We start from the raw sequence: 21,336 nt of genomic DNA on the forward strand, positions 1-21,336 counted from the left end.
TAACAAAAAAATCCGAATGTGTTTAAGTACGACTTAACAATTATTTTTGGTACGAGTTAACTTTACGATTAACATTATGCTATTTTTTAAACCAAGGACGCGGAATCAAAATTTCCGGAAAAATCAATTTTTAAACCCCGATATCTCTGTAATGCATCGTCCGATTTTAAAACGGCTTTCAGTGTTAGATTCAGCTTAATAAGCTCTACAAAATACATATTCATTTTTGATTTGATCAGAAAATTCATTTTTTCGAAAAATTTGTTTCACTTCCGGTTTCGACCGGAAGTGACAGATTTTCATTTCGAGCCTTATTACAGAGGTAAATCGACCAAATCATAACCATTGAAAATTTCAAGCCTCTATCTTAAAGCGTTTTTGAGAAAAGTCCGGGACAAAATGACTTTTTGAAATTTTTAAAAATGACGTCACGTCAAAACCGAGGTGACGTTCTCTTTAAAACTTTTACATTTTTGAGGGACGCCAACTTGCAAACATCTCTGAAAATTTCATCAAAATCGGTTAAAAACTTTTTGAGTTTTGAAGCAAAAAAGGAGTCAGAAGAAAAGAAAAAGAATAATAATAATAATAAAAAGAAACAATAGAATAACAAGAGGGTCTTCCGTTGGAAACGGAAGACCCTAATAATAGAAAGAAACCGAAGAATAACAAGAGGGTCTTCCGTTGAAAACGGAAGACCCTAATAAAAAGAAACCGAAGAATAACAAGAGGGTCTTCCATTGAAAACGGAAGACCCTAATAAAAAGAAACAATAGAATAACAAGAGGGTCTTCCGTTGGAAACGGAAGACCCTAATAATAACTATAGCAAAGCTCGTTGCAAAGCAACGAGTGGGTCTTCCGTTAATGTCAAGAGTAAAGCTTGATGTTCCTGCAAGAAGCAGAGTGTTTAAATCAATAACAAGAGCAACTTAAAGTAAAAGATAAAAATAAATACGAATGATACTATGTACGAATTAACAAAAACCTTAACTATTCTAAGAACGACTTAACAAAAATATAATTCCGAAGGTGTCAAAGTCGAATTATTTTTGGTACGAGTTTGAATTTTACGCTATTTTTGAAACCAAAAACGCAGAATCAAAATTTCTGAAAAATCAATTTTTAAACCCCATTATCCGTTATGCATCGTCCGATTTAAAAACGGATTTTAGTTTTGTACTCATCATGAAAATTACCGTAGGTTACATATGTTTAATTTTTAATATTGAAAAACAATGAAAAACTAAAACAAGGGGCAAATGGGCCACATCTCTCACCTGAGGAACAATAGGTATGATAAAATCAGCTTAATGGGGTCACAATGCAAACTACCTGGACAATGTACAATAATACATGTAGATCCTGTATAAATAAAATCCATTTCCCCCCCTAAATATTTTTATGTTTATAATCATAAGTTCCTTTTCTAAAAGGATGATTTTATATTGATTTTATAGTCATATCGCATGTTGAGTATTGCAGTTCTCAAAAAGATCCTTAACAAAAGTTTATATATGTATTATTATATTATATTCATATACTCTGAACCTTCTTGTGAGGCCAAAGAACTGTCCTGGGGCCAAAGTCTTAACAATTATAAAGAATCATCTGGCTGATTAGTTTCGGAGAAGAAGATTTTTAAATATTTACTCTATGTATTCCTATGTTAAACTTTGACCCCCCCCCACCCATTGTGGCCCAAACCTATCCCAGGGGTCATGATTTTCACAACTTTGTATCTAACACTACATGTACCTGAGGATGCTTCCACATACATGTAAGTTTCAGCTTTCCTGGCTGATTAGTTTCTGAGAAAAAGATTTTTAAAGATTTTCTCTATATATTCCTAATATGTAAAAATCCATTCCCCCCATTGTGACCCCACCATACCACCTGGGACTATGATTTGAACAAACTTGAATCTACACTACCTGAGGATGCTTCCACTTTAATTTGAGCTTTTCAGGCCTAATAGTTTTTGGGAAGAAGATTTTCAAAGATTTTCTCTATATATTCCTATGTAAAACTTGATCTCCCTCTTATGGCCCCTCCCTACCCACGGGGACCATGATTTGATCAAACTTGAATCTACACTACCTGAGGATGCCTCCACACAAGTTTAAGCTTTTCAGGCGGAATAGTTTTTGAGAAGAAGATTTTTGAAAAATACCAACAAATTTTCAATAATTCTCAATTACCTCCCCTTTAAAGAGGGCGTGGCCCTTCATTTAAACAAACTTGAATCCCCTTCACCTAGTGGTGGTGCTTAGTGCCAAATTTAGTTGAAATCTGCCCAGTGGTTCTTGAGAAGAAGATGAAAATATGAAAAGTTTACAACAACGACAAATTGTGATCAGAAAAGCTCACTTGAGCCTTTGGCTCAGGTGAGCTAAAAACAAAATAAAGGAAACATATTTGCATACTTTTATTGAAAAACAATTTTTCACAGCTAACAATTGTAAATTACTTTAAACAGCCATAATTTTGTTTGTTATAATTTCTTATCAAACACAAACCACAACAAGGCATGATGTTTTCTTAAAGTTCCAGTACAGTAACTGTTCATGAATTATCAAATTTAATTTGAATTACTGGTAAATAGTCTGTAGAACACATTAAGGAATATGCATGTGGGTAGAGGTGACAGGTTAACCTCAAAAGCTGAAAAGAATCAACAGGTAAAAACCATGTGGCCACCAATAGCTGAAATTAAAAAAATTAATAAGCTGTGTTAATACATGTACCGGTACTAATAATAGCTGTGTTTACATTAACATATGCATAGTATTTCTGAAAAAAAAAATACACTGACCATGCAGTGTAATTAGTGTGACATATCCCGAAATGTGACATTAGATGGCACAGGACAGTTTTTTTGATACATTTCATTGTAGCCTGGGGACGTGTGTCTTCGGAACCCTGTAACTAGAATTTCCTCAGTTCCCATTCACCACAAATACCTTTAATTCACTCTTTATAAGGCCAATCACCAATTTCTGAAGAAAAGTACTAGTCAATTAATCTGTAAAATTTTCTACACACTGGTTTTTATGAGATTTTGACCCTTCCATATTTTGCTAATTTTTCATGATTTTTCAGCTTTTTAGACCTCCCCCAGCCAATTCCCTGCAAAGGGTTGACCTTCCGTACCATGTGCATGTTGCACCATCACATGTCAGAAACTTACCGGTGTATAGTTTATAATGCCCCGTCCACCTACTTTTCGTGTTATTTACCCTCCCGTCTGTAACTTGCATTTTCACTGTCTAAAGTCAACACAACAGTCATAGCCGCAGGTTTCGCATTTTACTTCTGAATCTCATGTACCTAACATATGGGGCCTACATATTGAATATCAATTTCAACAAGAGACATCGCTCTAACTAATGATAATCATTAAAAATCATTTCATGAATTTTAGCAACACTCATAAGCCTTCAAGTACACCAACTCTCAATTTTACAAAAATATTGACGGGTACTTTATCCGTAAACTGTCCCTCGCTGCCTTTAACTTACACTAACATTCTCTGAAAAGTCATCTTGTCTTAAACTTACAAAGCTTATGCTATTCTGAGAAAAAGTATACCTCATTTTGCCAATTCCATTAAGGATTAAGAAAAATATGGCCATTTAAGTGAACCCAGCATTTCCACTTTCTTCTATTTAACACAGATTCATAGGGCTCTCCATAAATAAAGCATCTTTACCTAATCTTATAGTGGTCAACTGTTGTTCAACCTCCCTAAATAAGAAACCTTATTCAAAACTACATACATATACATGATATTATCATGACAAAAGCATCACATCACTTAGAAATACTCTTACATGTATACCGGCCCTCCCCCTATTTTTTGATTTTCCTAAGAAGCATAAGTTTGAACACTTTAACCTAATATTATGAAACTTATGGCAATTCCCTTAAGTCATTTCTCACACATATTTAAAAACAACCATCACTGATATTGAAAATTGATCTTTTCTTGATAAATGGATGAAATGTAACATTTTTTTTCACAAAAAGACATGCAGCCATACATGTGATTTCTTGTTTTCATGAAACAGTAAGCTTATAATCATTTTTAGTGATTATCTTATTCATTCTGGTTTCTAGTCTCCTTTTAACTTTGCTAAAATAGTAAGACCTACAAGTGTGATGTCTGCTCTTAATTAAAATGAAATTCAAACACAACCTGGTACCTGGGGACGGATGAGAATTCCATGATAAATGTTCAAATTTTACATGTTTTCCTACATTTTTGATGCATATATACAATAAAAGGGTAAACATTTGTTGTTTCTTGGTCATTTTGAGAGTAATTATTTTGCAGATGTTATTTCAAGGTCAAATGTAAATTTACATATCCAACATGTAATGGTAATGGAGACAATTGGAAAGAGGGGGTAGCTTTTTGAATTCTGTAAATATATCTAAAATATCACTTTTGGATAGGAAGGAGCAAAAACTTGAGTTTTTTGACATATTGTATACTTTGATAACTGCATTTGTCTACATGTGAATTTTATTTGAAAGAAAAATATGCTGTTTTAAAAAAATTGAGTTATATAAGTCAGGTTGCTTAATGTTATTTCATGAAATCAGACAGCAAAATTGCTGCAAATTTATAATTTAAATAATTCAATTGATCAAAACTCTTTTACTGTGCAGTATTAATTCTTATCTCGGTAATTAACTTAAGCCTATTAATTGTCATCAGGATAGGAAATACCTACTTTCTAAGCCAATTTACTTTAGTGGTGGTCATTCTACACATTTAAAAGGGATTTACTTCCCTTGTATATTATAGCTAATAAATCATGTAATGACATATTATATAACCAACAAAATCATCCATTTTCCCAAAATAGACTACTTTTGGTACAAAATCCACTCAAAATTACAGTTAAATGAGAAATCTGAAAATACCATGTAGTCTTGAAATTTACACTAACATTCTCCAAAAAGTCATCTTGTCTTAAACTTACAAAGCTTATGCAATTCTGAGAAAAAGTATACCTCATTTTGCCAATTCTATTAAGGATTAAGAAAAATATGGCCATTTAAGTGAACCCAGCATTTCCACTTTCTTCTATTTAACACAGATTTATAGGGCTCTCCATAAATAAAGCATCTTTACCTAATCTTTTAGAGGTCAACTGTTGTCCAACCTCCCTAAATAAGAAACCTTATTCAAAACTACATACATATACATGATATTATCATGACAAAAGCATCACATCACTTATAAATACCCTTACATGTATACCCTCCCCCTATTTTTTGATTTTCCTAAGAAGCATTAGTTTGAACACTTTAACCAAATATTATGAAATTTAAATGCTTCTATTCTGATCAATTGAATTTTTAAGAAGCGTGAAATTAAAACCATCGCAATTGATACTTTAGTCAAAATCATGAAATTTTAACACGGTGGAATTAAAACGACTTACAGTATTTCATCCGAAGAGCCTCAAAGTATAATTTTCTGCTATACCATTTTTTTAAAATGAATTCTACTAGGTTTTTTTTTTGCAAATAAATTTAGTGAGGATTTTTTTCTCTTTTCTTACTAATGGCACGTTTTAAAAACAATATCATGTTTAGTATGTATAAAATTCCATAAACAATTTTACAAAGCTTTTGATTTTAGTTGCACAATGAAAAAATGAGGGATTGCACGATAATACATGCTCATTTTCAAATTTAAAGCATTGTTGATTTCTTTTCCTAGATAGAGATATGCACAAAATGATGTTGCTCTGGGATGCTTTGCCAAGATTAAAAGCATGAGAGAGAGAGAGAGAGAGAGAGAGAGAGAGATCTGAGGCACATGTAGTAAAAATTATTACATACATCTGTCTTACTGTAAAAATTGTTTACAATGTAGATGTGTTCTGCATGTAAAGTTTACTTAAAATGAATCAATAAAATTCAATATATATAAAAGATAAACTAATCTCAAAGAATTTACAATGTTCTGTGAAATAATCAAATCTTGAGAAGAATGTTTTATAGATATCAGGGAACATTAACTTAAAATCTGAACTTAAAGTTCTTTTCACCTTGCACTCTGTTTTAAATGCTCTTTCACAGGCGATAATCATATATAACAGCGAGCCAGACAAAAGTTCTAATTTTAATTAGACTGAATATTTACCATGTCAAATATAAATTATTTATTTAATTAAGCACAAGCCTGTCTGAGTTCTTTAATTCATTAATTAAGTGGAGGTGATATGGTAAAGATCTGCTATATTCAAATATTTAGGGTAAAGTTATCATCATGCAAACATGCACTCTAATTACAACATTCTACTCTTGTGTGCCTTTGGACCCCCATCCCTTTTAATTGCACTGTTTTACAGTGTGTGGTGTGTTGTTCAATACAAAATAAGACATACATATACATAATAATAAATAGAAATTCAAAAGACTAGTGTGCAAGACATACACGTGAAAATACATTGGACAGATAATATCGCGAGATTTCTCAGACTCAAATGCCCGCTTTTATATTGTTACGCACGTCAAAAGCGGAGGTTAGAGTCAGAGGAATGTCGGATTAGATTGAAAAGTGCAAACATTTTGAAACGAAAAAGTCAATACGACATATCCTGTATTGAAACATACCTTTATAATCTGTCATACGTTAGTTGAGCTGAAAATTCCACTATCGCGGTCTTGCAGGACACCGCTATCAGCTGTCGTTCGCGGTCAAAACATGGCGACTTGACATGGGGAATCGTACGATAATTATTTCGATTAAAACTAATAAGACTAACAAAAACTAACAACGTAATTATCGATCGAAGTAAGGAAATCTTTTCGATAAACACTCTGATTAACTGCATAAAAAAGGAGTTCGGTTTTATGACCTGTACGAAATCTTTTCAGCGGGAGTTACTTTCAGTGTGAAGTTTGCACTATTTTTTAAACCAATAACGAGGAATCCACATTTCCGGAAAAATCAATATTTAAACCCCGATATCTCTGCAATGCAGTATCCGATTTTAAAACGAATTTTAGTTTTGTATTTAGCTTTGCAAACTATACAATATGCATATAATTTTATGTTTTTTATAAAGTTTTATGACCAGTACGAATTGTTACAGTAGAAGTTACTTTCAGTGTGAATTTTGCACTATTTTTGAAACCAAGAACGCGGCATCAAAATTTCCGGGAAAATCAGTTTTTAAACCCCGATATCTCTGTAATGCATCCTCCGAATTTTAAACGGTTTTCAGCATTAGATTCAGCTTAAAAATCTCTACAAAATACGTATACGTTATTTGTTTGATCAAAAAATTCAATTTTTCGAAAAATTTGATTCGCTTCAAGTTTCGACTGGAAGTGACGGATTTTTATTATATAGCCTCATTAGAGAGGTAAATCGACCAAATCATAACCATTGAAAATTTCAAGCCTCTATCTTAAAGCGTTTTTGAGAAAACTCCCGGACAAAATCACTTTTTTAAAATTTAAAAAATGATGTAACGTCAAAACGGAAGTGACGTTGTCTTTAAAACTTTAACATCTTGGAGGGACGATAACTTTCTAAAATCTCTGGAAGTTTCATTGAAATCAGTTGAAAACTTTTTGAGTTATGAAGCAAAAAAGGAGTCAGAAAAAAAAGAAAAAGTATAATAACTAGAGCAAAGTTCGTTGCAAAGCAACAAGTGGGTCTTCCGTTTATGTCGGAAGTAAAGCTGGAAGTTCCTGTAAGAAGCAGAGCTCTTAAACCAATAACAAATAAAAAGATGAAAAAATCGAATTATTCCTGGTACGACTTAACAAATTACGAATGATTTTAAGTACGACTTAACAAAAACCTTTCCGATTTCAAGAACGACTTAACAAAAAAAATCCGAATCTGTTCAAGTACGACTTAGCAATTATTTTTGGTACGAGTTAATTTTACTTTAAACATTACGCTATTTTTTAAACCAAGGACGCGGAATCAAAATTTCCGGAAAAATCAATTTTTAAACCCCAATAACTCTGTAATGCATCGTCCGATTTTCAAACGGATTTCAGTGTTAGATTCAGATTATTAAGCTTTACAAAATACCTACATTTTTTTTATTTGATCAAAAACTTTAATTTTTCAAAAAATTTGAATCACTTCCGGTTTCGACTGGAAGTGACAGATTTTCATTTCTCGGCCCTATTACATAAGTAAAATGACAAATGTAAAATCGTTAAAAATTTCAAGCCCGTATCTTCAAGCATTTTTGTGAAAAGTCCCGGACAAAATGACTTTTTTAAAATTTTATAAATGACGTAACGTCAAAATGGAGGTGACGTTGTCTTTAAAACTTTAACATCTTTGAGGGACGCCAACGTGCTAATATCTCTGAAAGTTTCATTGAAATCGGTTAAAAACTTTTTGAGTTATGAGGCAAAAAAGGAGTCAGAAAAAAAAGAAAAAGTATAATAATAATAACTAGAGCAAAGCTCGTTGCAAAGCAACGAGTGGGTCTTCCGTTAATGTTGGAAGTAAAGCTGTAAGTTCCTGTAAGAAGCAGAGGTCTTATACCAATAGTAAGAAAAACTAAAATAAAAAGATGAAAAAAATCGAATTAGTCCTGGTACGACTTAACAAAATACGAATGATTTTAAATACGACTTAACAAAAACCTTTCTGATTTCAAGAACGACTTAATAAAAAAAATCCGATTGTGTTTAAGTACGAATTAACAATTTCCGAATTATTTTAGGTACGAGTTAATTTATCTTTGAACACAACACTATTTCCTTAACCAAGAACGTGGAATAAAAATTTATGGAAAACTCAATTTTTAAATCCCAATATCTCTGTAATGCATCGTCCAATTTTAAAACGGATATCAGTTGAAATTAAGCTTTATAAAAGCCCCTTTGTTGCTTTATGATTTATAAAATTTCAAGCCCGTATCTTCAAGCATTTTTGAGAAAAGTCCCGGACAAAATGACTTTTTTAAAATTTTATAAATGACGTAACGTCAAAATGGAGGTGACGTTGTCTTTAAAACTTTAACATCTTTGAGGGACGCCAACGTGCTAATATCTCTGAAAGTTTCATTGAAATCGGTTAAAAACTTTTTGAGTTATGAGGCAAAAAAGGAGTCAGAAAAAAAAGAAAAAGTATAATAATAATAACTAGAGCAAAGCTCGTTGCAAAGCAACGAGTGGGTCTTCCGTTAATGTTGGAAGTAAAGCTGTAAGTTCCTGTAAGAAGCAGAGGTCTTATACCAATAGTAAGAAAAACTAAAATAAAAAGATGAAAAAAATCGAATTAGTCCTGGTACGACTTAACAAAATACGAATGATTTTAAATACGACTTAACAAAAACCTTTCTGATTTCAAGAACGACTTAATAAAAAAAATCCGATTGTGTTTAAGTACGAATTAACAATTTCCGAATTATTTTAGGTACGAGTTAATTTATCTTTGAACACAACACTATTTCCTTAACCAAGAACGTGGAATAAAAATTTATGGAAAACTCAATTTTTAAATCCCAATATCTCTGTAATGCATCGTCCAATTTTAAAACGGATATCAGTTGAAATTAAGCTTTATAAAAGCCCCTTTGTTGCTTTATGATTTATATCAAATTATTGATCAAAAAAGAGCTATTATAAAAAGACTTAGTAGCCCTTCAGGCCCTTAATTTGAAGGGTCAGCCCCTTTTTCTTGATATCAAAAAAAAAGGTCTTGCTAATATAAACATATTTTGTTCTAGAAGTGTTCATGAATTGTCAACCGTTCTCGAGATATCTAAACAACTGTATTTTAGGGGCCGACCCTTTAACTCCTTACCGGGGCCACTAACAACAAAATATTTGGTATCATATTGTAAAAAACATTATTTCTAACCACTTTTGTACTACATTGCTTTTCAAAATATTTCTCCTTTTTCAGATATTAATGATCAAAATATTGAATTATAGCCCCTTGAAACCCCTAATTACATAATTTATGACTTGGGTATGGTACTGTATAGATGAACAGATGTACAAACAACATTTTTGCTTCTATATTTAATAACAAATTATTGTTCAGTAAAGAGTTATTGTAAAAAGACATTAGTGCCCTCTTGGCCCCTAATTTGAGGGGCCAGCCCCTTTTTTGATATCAAATGAAAGGTCTTGCAAATACAAACATATTTTGTTCTACAAGTGTTCAAGAAATGTTAACCGTTCTTGAGATATATGTACAAATGTGTTTTAGGGGCCGACCCTTTAACTCCTAAATGGGGTCATAAACAAAAACATTTAAGGTAGCATACTGTACAAAACATTATTTTGAGCAACTTTTGTTCTACATTGCTTTTAAAAATATTTCTCCTTTTTCAGATATTAATGATCAAATTTTTGAATTTCTGGCCCCTTGAAATCCCTAATTACGTAACATATGACTTAAGTATGTTGTTGTATAGATAAACAGCCCAACAATGAACATTTTTGCTTCTATAATTAATAACAAATTATTATTCAGTAAAGAGTTATTGTAAGAAGACTTTACAGCCCTCTTGGCCCCTAATTTGAGAAACCAGCCCCTTTTTCTTGATATTAAACGAAAGCCCGTGTAATTTGAAACAACTTTTGCATTATATGTTTTAACAAATTTTTTATACATCAAAAGATATCACAGAAAATGTGCAAAAATTTCGTGAAAAAATTTGGTGCTAATTTTCAGGTTCAGGCGAGCTTTGAGGCCTTGAGCAATTTTCATCATTGGAAGCATGGGGGTACATCTACATACATTCATCTACAATCCCTGAAAATTTCAATCTTCTATCTTGATTAGTTTCGGAGGAGATGCCTGGACAAAATGACCCTTAAAAATTTACAAAATCGTCAATATCTGAAACCGGAAGTGACGTCATCCTTTAAAATATTTATAATATGTAGCGCCGATCATGCTTTATCCGTCCTGAAAATTTTGTGCGAATCGGTTGGATAGTTTTTGAGAAATAGCGCTCCAAAAAAGTCAGAAAAAGAAAAAAAAGAATAACTAGAGCAAAGCTCGTTGCAAAGCAACGAGTGGGTCTTCCTTTAATGTCGAGAGTAAAGCTTAAAGTACCCGTAAGAAGCAGAGTTCTTAAACCAATAACAAGAGTAACTAAAACAATAAGAAAAAATTCGAATAATTCTTGGTACGACTTAACAAAATCCGATTGATCTTAAATACGACTTAACAAAAGCCTTACTGATTATAAGAACGTCCTAACAAAAAAAATCCGAATGTGTTCAAGTACAACTTAACAATAATTTTGGTACGAGTTAATTTTACAGTTAACTTTACGCTTTTTTTTCAAACCAAGAACGCAGAATCAAAAATTTCCGGAAAAATCAAATTTTAAACAAACCCCAATTGATCTGTAGTGCATCGTCCGATTTTAAAACATGTTTCACCGTAAGATTAAGCTTAAAAAATTCTTTGGTTTTTTCTGAATGATTAATATCAAATTACCGCCTAGAAATGAGTTATTATAAAAAGACTTAGTAGCCCTTTTAGCCCCTCATTTGAGGGGCCAGCATTTTTTTCTTTATATCAAATAAAAGGTCTTGCAAATATAAACATATTTTGTTCAACATGTATTCACGAATTGTTAAACGTTCTAAAGATATCTGAACAACTGTGTTTTATGGGCCGACCCTTTAACTCCTTATCGGGGCCACAAACAACAAATTTTTAGTTGTTTAGTTAGCATATTGTTTAGAACATTCTTTTTAACATTTATTTTCTACATTGCTCTTCAAAATATTTCTCCTTTTTCAGATGGTAATGATTAAAGTTTTGAACTTCAGGCCCCTTGAAACCCCTAATTACATAATAAATGACTTAAGAATGGTACTATAAAGATAAACAGCTGTACAGTGAACATTTTTGCTCCTATAACTTATAACTAATTATTGTTCAGTAAAGAGTTATTGTAAGAAGACTTTAGAGCCCTCTTGGCCCCTAATTTGAGGGGCCGGCCCCCTTTTCTTGGTATCAGATTAAAGGTATTGCAAATATAAACATATTTTATTCAACAAGTGTTCATCAAGTGTTAACCATTCTCGAGATATCTGAACAAATGTATTTTAGGGGCTGACCCTTAAACTCCTTAATGGGACCATCAACAAAAAATTTATGGGGGCATGTTGTACAGAACATTATTCTGAACAACGTTTGTTATACATTACTTTTTGAAAATATTTCTCCTTTTTCAGTTATAAATGATCAAACTTTTGAATTTCTGGCCCCTTTAAACCCCTAATTACGTAATATATGACTTAGATATGGTACTGTATAGATAAACAGTTGTACAATGAACATTTTTGCCTCTATAATTAATAACAAATTATTGTTCAATAAAGAGTTATTGTAAAAAGTCTTTAGAGTCCTCTTAGCCCCTAATTTGAGGGGCCAGCCCCTTTTTTCTTGATATCAAATGAAAGCTCGTGAAAATTGAAACAACTCTTGCATAACATGTTTTAACAAAATATTTATACATCAAAAGGTTTAACAAAAAATGTGCAAAAATTTCGTGAACAAATTTGATGCTAATTTTCAGGTTCAGGCGAGCTTTAAGGCCTTGAGCAATTTTCATAATTGAAAGCATGGGGGTACATCTACAGATATTCATCTACAATCCCTGAAAATTTCAAGCTTCTATCTTGATTTGTTTCGGAGGAGATGGGTGGATAAAATGAGCCTTAAAAAATTATATAATCGTCAATATCTGAAACCGGAAGTGACGTCAACAAAAAATTAAACTAAAAACATTTATCCCTTCCGATGTTCTATAAGTCCGGAAAATTTCGTGCAAATCGGTCGAATAGTTTTCGAGAAATAAAGCTTTAAAGAAGGCAGAAAAAGAATGTTAAGAATAATAATAATAGAAAGAAACAGTAGAAAAACAAGAGGGTCTTCCGTTGGAAACGAAAGACCCTAATAAAGAAAAAGAAACCGTAGAATAACAAGAGGGTCTTCCGTTGGAAACGGAAGACCCTAAAAAGAAACCGAAGAAAAACAAAAGGGTCTTCCGTTGGAAAACGGAAGACCCTAATAATAATAGAAAGAAACAATAGAATAACAAGAGGGTCTTCCGTTGAAAACGGAAGACCCTAATAAAAACTAGAGCAAAGCTCGTTGCTCTTAAACCAATAACAAGGGTAACTAAAATAAAAAGATGAAAAAATCGAATTATTCCTGGTACGACTTAACAAAATACGAATGATTTTAAGTACGACTTATCAAAAACCTTTTCGATTTCAAGAACGACTTAACAAAAAAAAATCCGAATGTGTTCAAGTACGACTTAGCAATTATTTTTGGTACGAGTTAATTTTGCTTTGAACATTATGCTATTTTTTAAACCAAGGACGCGGAATCAAAACTTCCGGAAAAATCAATTTTTAAACCCCGATATCTCTGTAATGCATCGTCCGATTTTCAAACGGATTTCAGTTTCGTGTTCAACATACCCAACTCTACAAACCGCACAAACATTTGAAATTGAAACGAAAAATTTGAAAATTCGAAAATTTTAAAACACTTCCGGTTTGGACCGGAAGTGACGGAAACTAAATTCCAGCCTTATGTCCAAATAAAAACGATCAATGCTTCAACACAGAAAATTACAAGTCTCTACCTTGAAGTGTTTTTGAAAAACACCCTGGACAAAATCACTTTTTTAAAATTTAAAAATTGACGTAACGTAAAAACGGAAGTGATGTTGAAGTTAAAAATTTAACATCTTTAAGGGACAATATTGCTTTATAATCCCTGAAAGTTTCATGTAAATCCGTTGAAAACTTTTTGAGATATTAAGCTTTAAAAAAGTCAGAAAAATAAAGAAAAAGAAAAATAATAATAACTAGAGCAAAGCTCGTTGCAAAGCAACGAGTGGGTCTTCCGTTAATATCGGAAGTAAAGCTGGAAGTTCCTGTATGAAGCAGAGCCCTTAAACCAATAACAAGAGTAACTAAAATAAAAAGATGAAAAAAATCGAATTATTCTTGGTACGACTTAACAAAATACGAAAGATTTTACGTACGACTTAACAAAAACCTTTCTGATTTCAAGAACGACTTAACAAAAAAATCCGAATGTGTTCAAGTACGACTTAGCGATTATTTTTGGTACGAGTTAATTTTACTTCGAACATTACGCTATTTTTTAAACCAAGGACGCGGAATTAAAATTTCCGGAAAAATCAATTTTTAACCCCCGATATCTCTGTAATGCATCGTCCGATTTTCAAACGGATTTCAGATTCGTGTTCAGCATAACAAACTCTACAAACCTCGTAAACATTTTAAATTAAAACGAAAAATTCGAAAATTCGAAAATTTTAAAACAATTCCAGTTTAGACCGGAAGTGACGGAAACTAATTTCCAGTCTTATGTCCAAATAAAAACGATCATTGCTTCAACACAGAAAATTCCAAGTCTTTATCTTGAACCGTTTTTGAAAAACGCCCTGGACAAAATTAATTTTTTAAAATTTAAAAATTGACGTAACGTAAAAACGGAAGTGACGTTGTAGTTGAAAATTTAAAAACTTTGAGGCACAATAATGCTTCATAATCCCTGAAAGTTTCATGTAAATCTGTTGAAAACTTTTTGAGATATTAAGCTTTGAAAAAGTCAGAAAAATAAAGAAAAAGAAAAATAATAATAATGAAAAAGAAACAATAGAATAACAAGAGGGTCTTCCGTTGAAAACGGAAGACCCTAATAACTAGAGCAAAGCTCGTTGCAAAGCAACGATTGGGTCTTCCGTTAATGTCGGAAGTAAAGCTGGAAGTTCCTGTAAGAAGCAGAGCTCTTAAACCAATAACAAGAGTAACGATAATAAAAAGATGAAAAAAAAATCGAATTATTCCTGGTACGACTTAACAAAATCCGAATAATTTTCAGTACGAATTAGCAAAAACCTTTCTGATTCCAAGAACGACTAAACAAAAAAATCCGAATGTGTTCAAGTACGACTTAACAATTATTGTTGGTACAAGTTAATTTTACTTCGAACATAACGCTATTTTCTTAACCAAGAACGTGGAATTGAAATTTCCGGAAAACTCAATTTTTAAATCCCAATAATATTGTAATGCATCATCCGATTTTAAAACGGATTTCAGTTTGAAATTAAGCATAAAAAAGCTTTTTTGTTGCTTTATGTTTAATATCAAATTATTGGTGAGAAAAGAGTTATTATAAAAAGACTTAATAGCCCTTCTGGTCCCTAATTTGAGGGGTCAGCCCCTTTTTCTTGATATCAAATAAAAGGTCTCGCTAATTTAAACATATTTTGTTCTACAAGTGTTCACAAATTGTAAACGTTATCGAGATATCTAAACAACTGTGTTTTAGGGGCTGACCCTTTAACCCCTTATCGGGGCAACTAACAACAACATTTTTGGTGTCATTTTGTTAAGAACATTATTTTAAACAACTTTTGTTCTACATTCCTTTCCAAAATATTTCTCCTTCTCAAGATAAAAATGATCAAAGTTTTGGACTTCTGGCCCCTTGAATCCCCTAATCATGTAACATATGAATTAGGTATGATACTGTATAGATAAACAGTTGTACAATGAACATTTTTGCTTCCATAAATAATAACAAAACATTTTTCAGTAAAGAGTTATTATAAAAAGACTTTAGAGCCCCCTGGCCCCTAATATGAGGGGCCAGTCCCTTTTTCTTGATATCAAATTAAAGGTCTTGCAAATATAAACATATTTTGTTCAACAAGTGTTTAGGAATTGTTAACCGTTCTCAAGATATCTGTATAAATGTGTTTTGAGGGCCGAACCTTAAACTCCTTACCGGGGCCACCAACAACAAAATTTTAGTTTTCCTATTGTTGAGAACATTATTTTAAACAATTTTGTTCTACAGTGCTATCCAAAATTTTTCTCCTTTTTCTGATATTAATGATCAAATTTTTCAACTTCTGGCCCCTTGAAACCCCTAATTACGTAACATATGACTAAAGGATTGTACTGAATAGATAAACAGCTGTACAGTAAACATTTTTGCTTCTATAATTATTAACAAAATATTGTTCAGTAAAGAGTTATTGTAAGAAGACTTTAGAGCCATCTTGGCCCCTAATTTGAGGGGCCAGCCCCTTTTTCTTGATATCATATTAAAGGTCTTGCAAAATTAAACAACTTTTGCATTACATGTGTTAACAAAATATTTATACATCAAAAGATATTACAGAAAATGTGCGAAAATTTCGTGAAAAAAATTGGTGCTAATTTTCAGGTTCAGGCGAGCTTCGAGGCCTTGAGCTATTTTTATAATCGGAAGCATGGGGGTACATCTACATACATTCATCTACAATCCCTGAAAATTCCAAGCTTCTATCTTGATTAGTTTTGGAGGAGATGCGTGGACAAAATGACCCTTAAAAATTTACAAAATCGTCAATATCTGAAACCGGAAGTGACGTCATCATTTGAAAATTTAATTATATGTAGCACCGATCATGCTTTATTAGTCCTGAAAATTTTGTACATAACGGTTGTATAGTTTTTGAGAAATAGCGCTCCAAAAAAGTCAGAAAAAGAAAAAAAAGAATAACTAGAGCAAAGCTCGTTGCAAAGCAACGAGTGGGTCTTCCGTTAATGTCGGGAGTAAAGCTGGAAGTTCGTGTAAGAAGCAGGGCTCTTAAAACAACGGCAAGAGTAACTAAAATAAAAAAAAATAAAATAAATCGAATTATTCCTGGTACGACTTAACAAAATACGAATGATTTTTAAGTACGACTTAACAAAAACTTTTCCGATTTCAAGTACGACTTAACAAAAAAAATCCGAATGTGTTCAAGTACGACTTAACAATTATTTATGGTACGAGTTAATTTTACTTTGAACATTCCGCTATTTTTCAAACCAAGGACGCGGAAACAAAATTTCCGGAAAAAATCAAATTTTGAACCCCGATATCTCTGTAATGCATCGTCTGATTTTCAAACGGATTTCAGTATTAGGTTCAGCTTAAAAAGCTCTACAGAATTCGTACACGTTTTTGATTAAATTAAAAAATTCAATTTTTCGAAAAATTTGATTTACTTCCAGTATCGACCCAAAGTGACGGATTTTTATTTCCAGCCTTATTGCACATGTAAATAGCCAAATTTTATAACCACAGAAAATTTCAAGACTCTATCTTTAAGCGTTTTTGAGAAATGTCGCGGACAAAATGACTTTTTTAAAAGTTTAAAAATGACGTAACGTCAAAACGGAAGTGACGTTGTTATGGAAACTTGAACATCTTTGAGGCATTATAATTGCACATAATCCATGCAAGTTTCCAGTAAATTAGTTGAAAACTTTCTGAGTTATGAAGCCGAAAAGGAGTCAGAAAAAAAAGAAAAAGAAAAAAATAATAATAAAAAGAAACCGAAGAATAACAAGAGGGTCTTCCGTTGAAAACGGAAGACCCTAATAAAGAAAAAGAAACCGTAGACATTGGAAGCATGGGGGTACATCTACATACATTCATCTACAATCCCTGAAAATTTCAATCTTCTATCTTGATTAGTTTCGGAGGAGATGCGTGGACAAAATGACCCTTAAAAATTTACAAAATCGTCAATATCTGAAACCGGAAGTGACGTCATCCTTTAAAATATTTATAATATGTAGCGCCGATCATGCTTTATCCGTCCTGAAAATTTTGTGCGAATCGGTTGGATAGTTTTTGAGAAATAGCGCTCCAAAAAAGTCAGAAAAAGAAAAAAAAGAATAATAAAGAAAAAGAAACCGTAGAATAACAAGAGGGTCTTCCGTTGGAAACGGAAGACCCTAAAAAGAAACAATAGAATAACAAGAGGGTCTTCCGTTGGAAACGGAAGACCCTAAATACAGGAACTGCTGATTCCAAAACATAATTCCCTTGAGAAAAATGGGATCACAAGAGGGGGATGGGGGTTAAAAATTCGGGGGGGGGAATCTGTAACGAAGAATTTTGACCCGGGTTGAAAATTGACCCGGGGGTCATTTTTCCACGTTGAATATTGAGACCAAAGGTGTTGAATAAAGACCCTAATCCGTTGAAAATTGACCCGCATCGTGGAATTTTGATCATGAAACCGGTTCAAAATTCAACAACAAAGAAGCACAAATTAACCTGGAGTTTAACTATAACTTGAGTTTATTTAATTAAAAATAATCACTTTTTACATATTTATTCTTTAGATTTACATGATTTACATTAAATAATAATGTTTTGAAACTACATAGTATCCCTTGAAATATGTAATAACTATTTGATTAAGAGAATCAAAAACGCTTTGGAGCTCTAATATAAGTATAAACATGCGAAACAATTTTACAATTTTATCTATATGAAAAAGCAGAACTACCATAAAGTACATAGTTCATATAAAAAGGTACACTAATGTAATTAAGTTGTTTAAAAAGTTCGTCTTTTTGTTGAGTTTACCTTGGATATCCAGGAGAAAAAAATCACATTTCCATTAGATTCAGACTCACAGTATTAACATCGACTCTCATCAGTTAAAAAAAAATCCTTAAATTAGTAAGCTTTACTAGCTTTATTCCGTAATTGGTGTAAAATAATATTTCCTATAGTCTTAACTGAAAGGTTTGTAAGTTCTAGGTATATTTTGTATTTTAAGTTTTGACTTAAAAGAAAGATAAAGTTGATGAAATTTTCTTTTCTGCATTAAGATTATTCCATAATTTACGTGTAGACGGAACAAAGCTATTGTAATAAGTATATAATGGTAGATAAGAAAAGAGCTCATTCGACCAAAGATTATATGCAAGTTTAGTTAGAAAATATGATTTAATTCAATCTTACATATCTTGTGTTGCTAAACCATCTTGTAGAATATAATTAGTTTATGTTTATCCCTTCGAGAGTGCAAGGTTTCCAAATTAAGCTCATTATATAAAATGATTTTAAAAGAATTAACTCTGATCCCTGTCACTGCCCTGGTTGCTTCAATTTGTACATGTTTTATAAGCAATTCGGATTTTCCCTGATACAGCTGTTCCAAACAACATTACCATATTCAAATCTAGGTCTGATAAAAGCCGAATTTTAACAAGTGTTAATCTATCAATAAAAAAATTGTATGCTTGAGAAATCTTAATATATTCAACTTTTTGTATGCCTTTTCATGTATACTATTGATATAATTAGATCAACCATCCTCCGACTGTATATTTAGATGCAAACCTACTTTTTTAAAAATTGATAACATTTTTGCTGTAGAGGGTATATGTTTTTAATTTTGAGAAAATATATTCCGTCAGTTGCCTGTGTTTCTAATTTACAGGTAAATAATGGAATTGAAAACTACATGATAAAAATAAATTGCATTTTTTTTAAAGAATTATGACTGTCAATGCAGAAAATTGGATGGTGCTTCAATAAAGTTAATAAGACAAGTTTATGAAAAATTATTGTTAAGTCGAAAAAAAAAATAAAAACATGTGTAAATATGTAAATGCTGTGTATATACGTATAAAACAGTATATATAAAAACGGGAAAAAATATGACAACCATTCATTTATTATTTTGTCAGGGAAATATTCTGACTTCTTCAAATTAAGCATAGGTATCTGACATTATATCCTTTTGTCTTGATATAAATATATATACCATTTACCCAATAAAACAGTATAGAGGTTATATATTTTCAATTATTAGAAAAATATACAACGTCATGTGCCAGTCAAATAGAGCTCTGTTGAATTGCCTTAAAATTGACGATAAGGGGCAATATATTTGTTAGATATATTTATCAGAGATTATGACAAGTTTAAACTTCAAATTCTGTCACACGAATGAATGAAAACCATGTCATCTATGTCAAAAAGTATTCTAGCCCTACTCGCCTGTTCCATTCCGAAGCAAATGGTCATCTTCTTAGCTTTATTCACATAGCATTATAGTAATACATGGATATTATATTTTCAGTCTCAAAACTAAATGATTAATCGGACATATCAACCTGAAAGAAATTAGCCACGTTCGCATATGTATCGGACAGTATGAACATTTTAAAACTAAAACTTTCAAATATGTGCATGATTGTACATTTAAACCGTGTAGAGTAAGTTCCAGTTCAGATCAAAACTCTGATGTTGAGGTCAATTTTCAACGGGTCAAGGTCATCAGAGTTTAGAAAAATCTTTCTCATACCGTTGAAAAATGACCCCGGGTATAAATTTCACGATTTTGGTCTCAATTTTCAACGTTGAAAAATGACCCCCCCCCCCCCCCGGGTCGATATTCATCGTTGAAAAATGACCCCCGGGTCAATTTTCAACCCGGGTCATAATTTTTCGTTACAAAATCTTCTCTTAAATACTAACACAACAAAGGGGGCTTTATGTTTACCATTGAAATATGTGGATACATTTTTTAACTGTTTGTGCAAGATAGACTATTAAAGTTTCAAGATATTTTGAATTTGATACTGTAATGCTTATTTGATTGGCTATTGTTATACCCCTGTAAAACAGTTACTATATAACTCTATACGAAAAAAAGTCCAGCAGTATGACTGTTGGACTAAAACTTTTGGATTTGAACTGTTAAAATCGACTATTAAAAAAGACTGTTGACCGGTGACGTCACATTCTGCGAAAACGAGTTATTAAATTACAAGGGGTATAACAAAACAGTCGTTGTCTGTGTCTCGGGCAACAGTTGATCTGTGAAACCGGCTCGCAAACTTTCGCCCAAGACCTTCAGCCTTTGGCAACAGTTTGCGAGCCGGTCAGACATATCAACTGTTGCCTTTGAACCCAGTCAACAACTGTATATTGTTGCTCAGGTGAGCAGTATGGCCCTTTGGCCTCTTGTTCCAAGGTTATAAAATTCAATCATTGTCTGAGAAAAAATATTTACAATCAGCGTCCATTCATCAACATTAAATCATTTTTATTATTTATATAGACCTCACTTTCTCCATTTCTCTAAAAAAAATTCTACTTTTTTATATTAGAAATTAGTATAACTTCGCTGTTGTTAGCCATCAGTGCATTACATAGAAGAACTTAATGTGAAAGTCACAGGCACCTGACGTATATTTTTCTCATAATAAAAATATACACATTGTATTTGTGTATACATATATGTACCCTATATTTAATAATACATTATACAATGTAGATATAGGGTATAGGCCTATATTTTAGTTTTGAGAAAAATATATAACGTCAGGTACCTGTGGTGAAGGTTGTCTTGTACATGTACATGTAAGTACAATATTTGGAAGTCGGAGGACAGTTCATGTGGTCTGTGCAAAAGTTTTAATCATCATCAAAAATATTTTTAAAAAGACAACAACAAATGAT

The sequence above is a fragment of the Crassostrea angulata genome, chromosome 8, assembly GCF_025612915.1.
Source record: "Crassostrea angulata isolate pt1a10 chromosome 8, ASM2561291v2, whole genome shotgun sequence".
Classification (NCBI taxonomy): domain Eukaryota; kingdom Metazoa; phylum Mollusca; class Bivalvia; order Ostreida; family Ostreidae; genus Magallana; species Magallana angulata.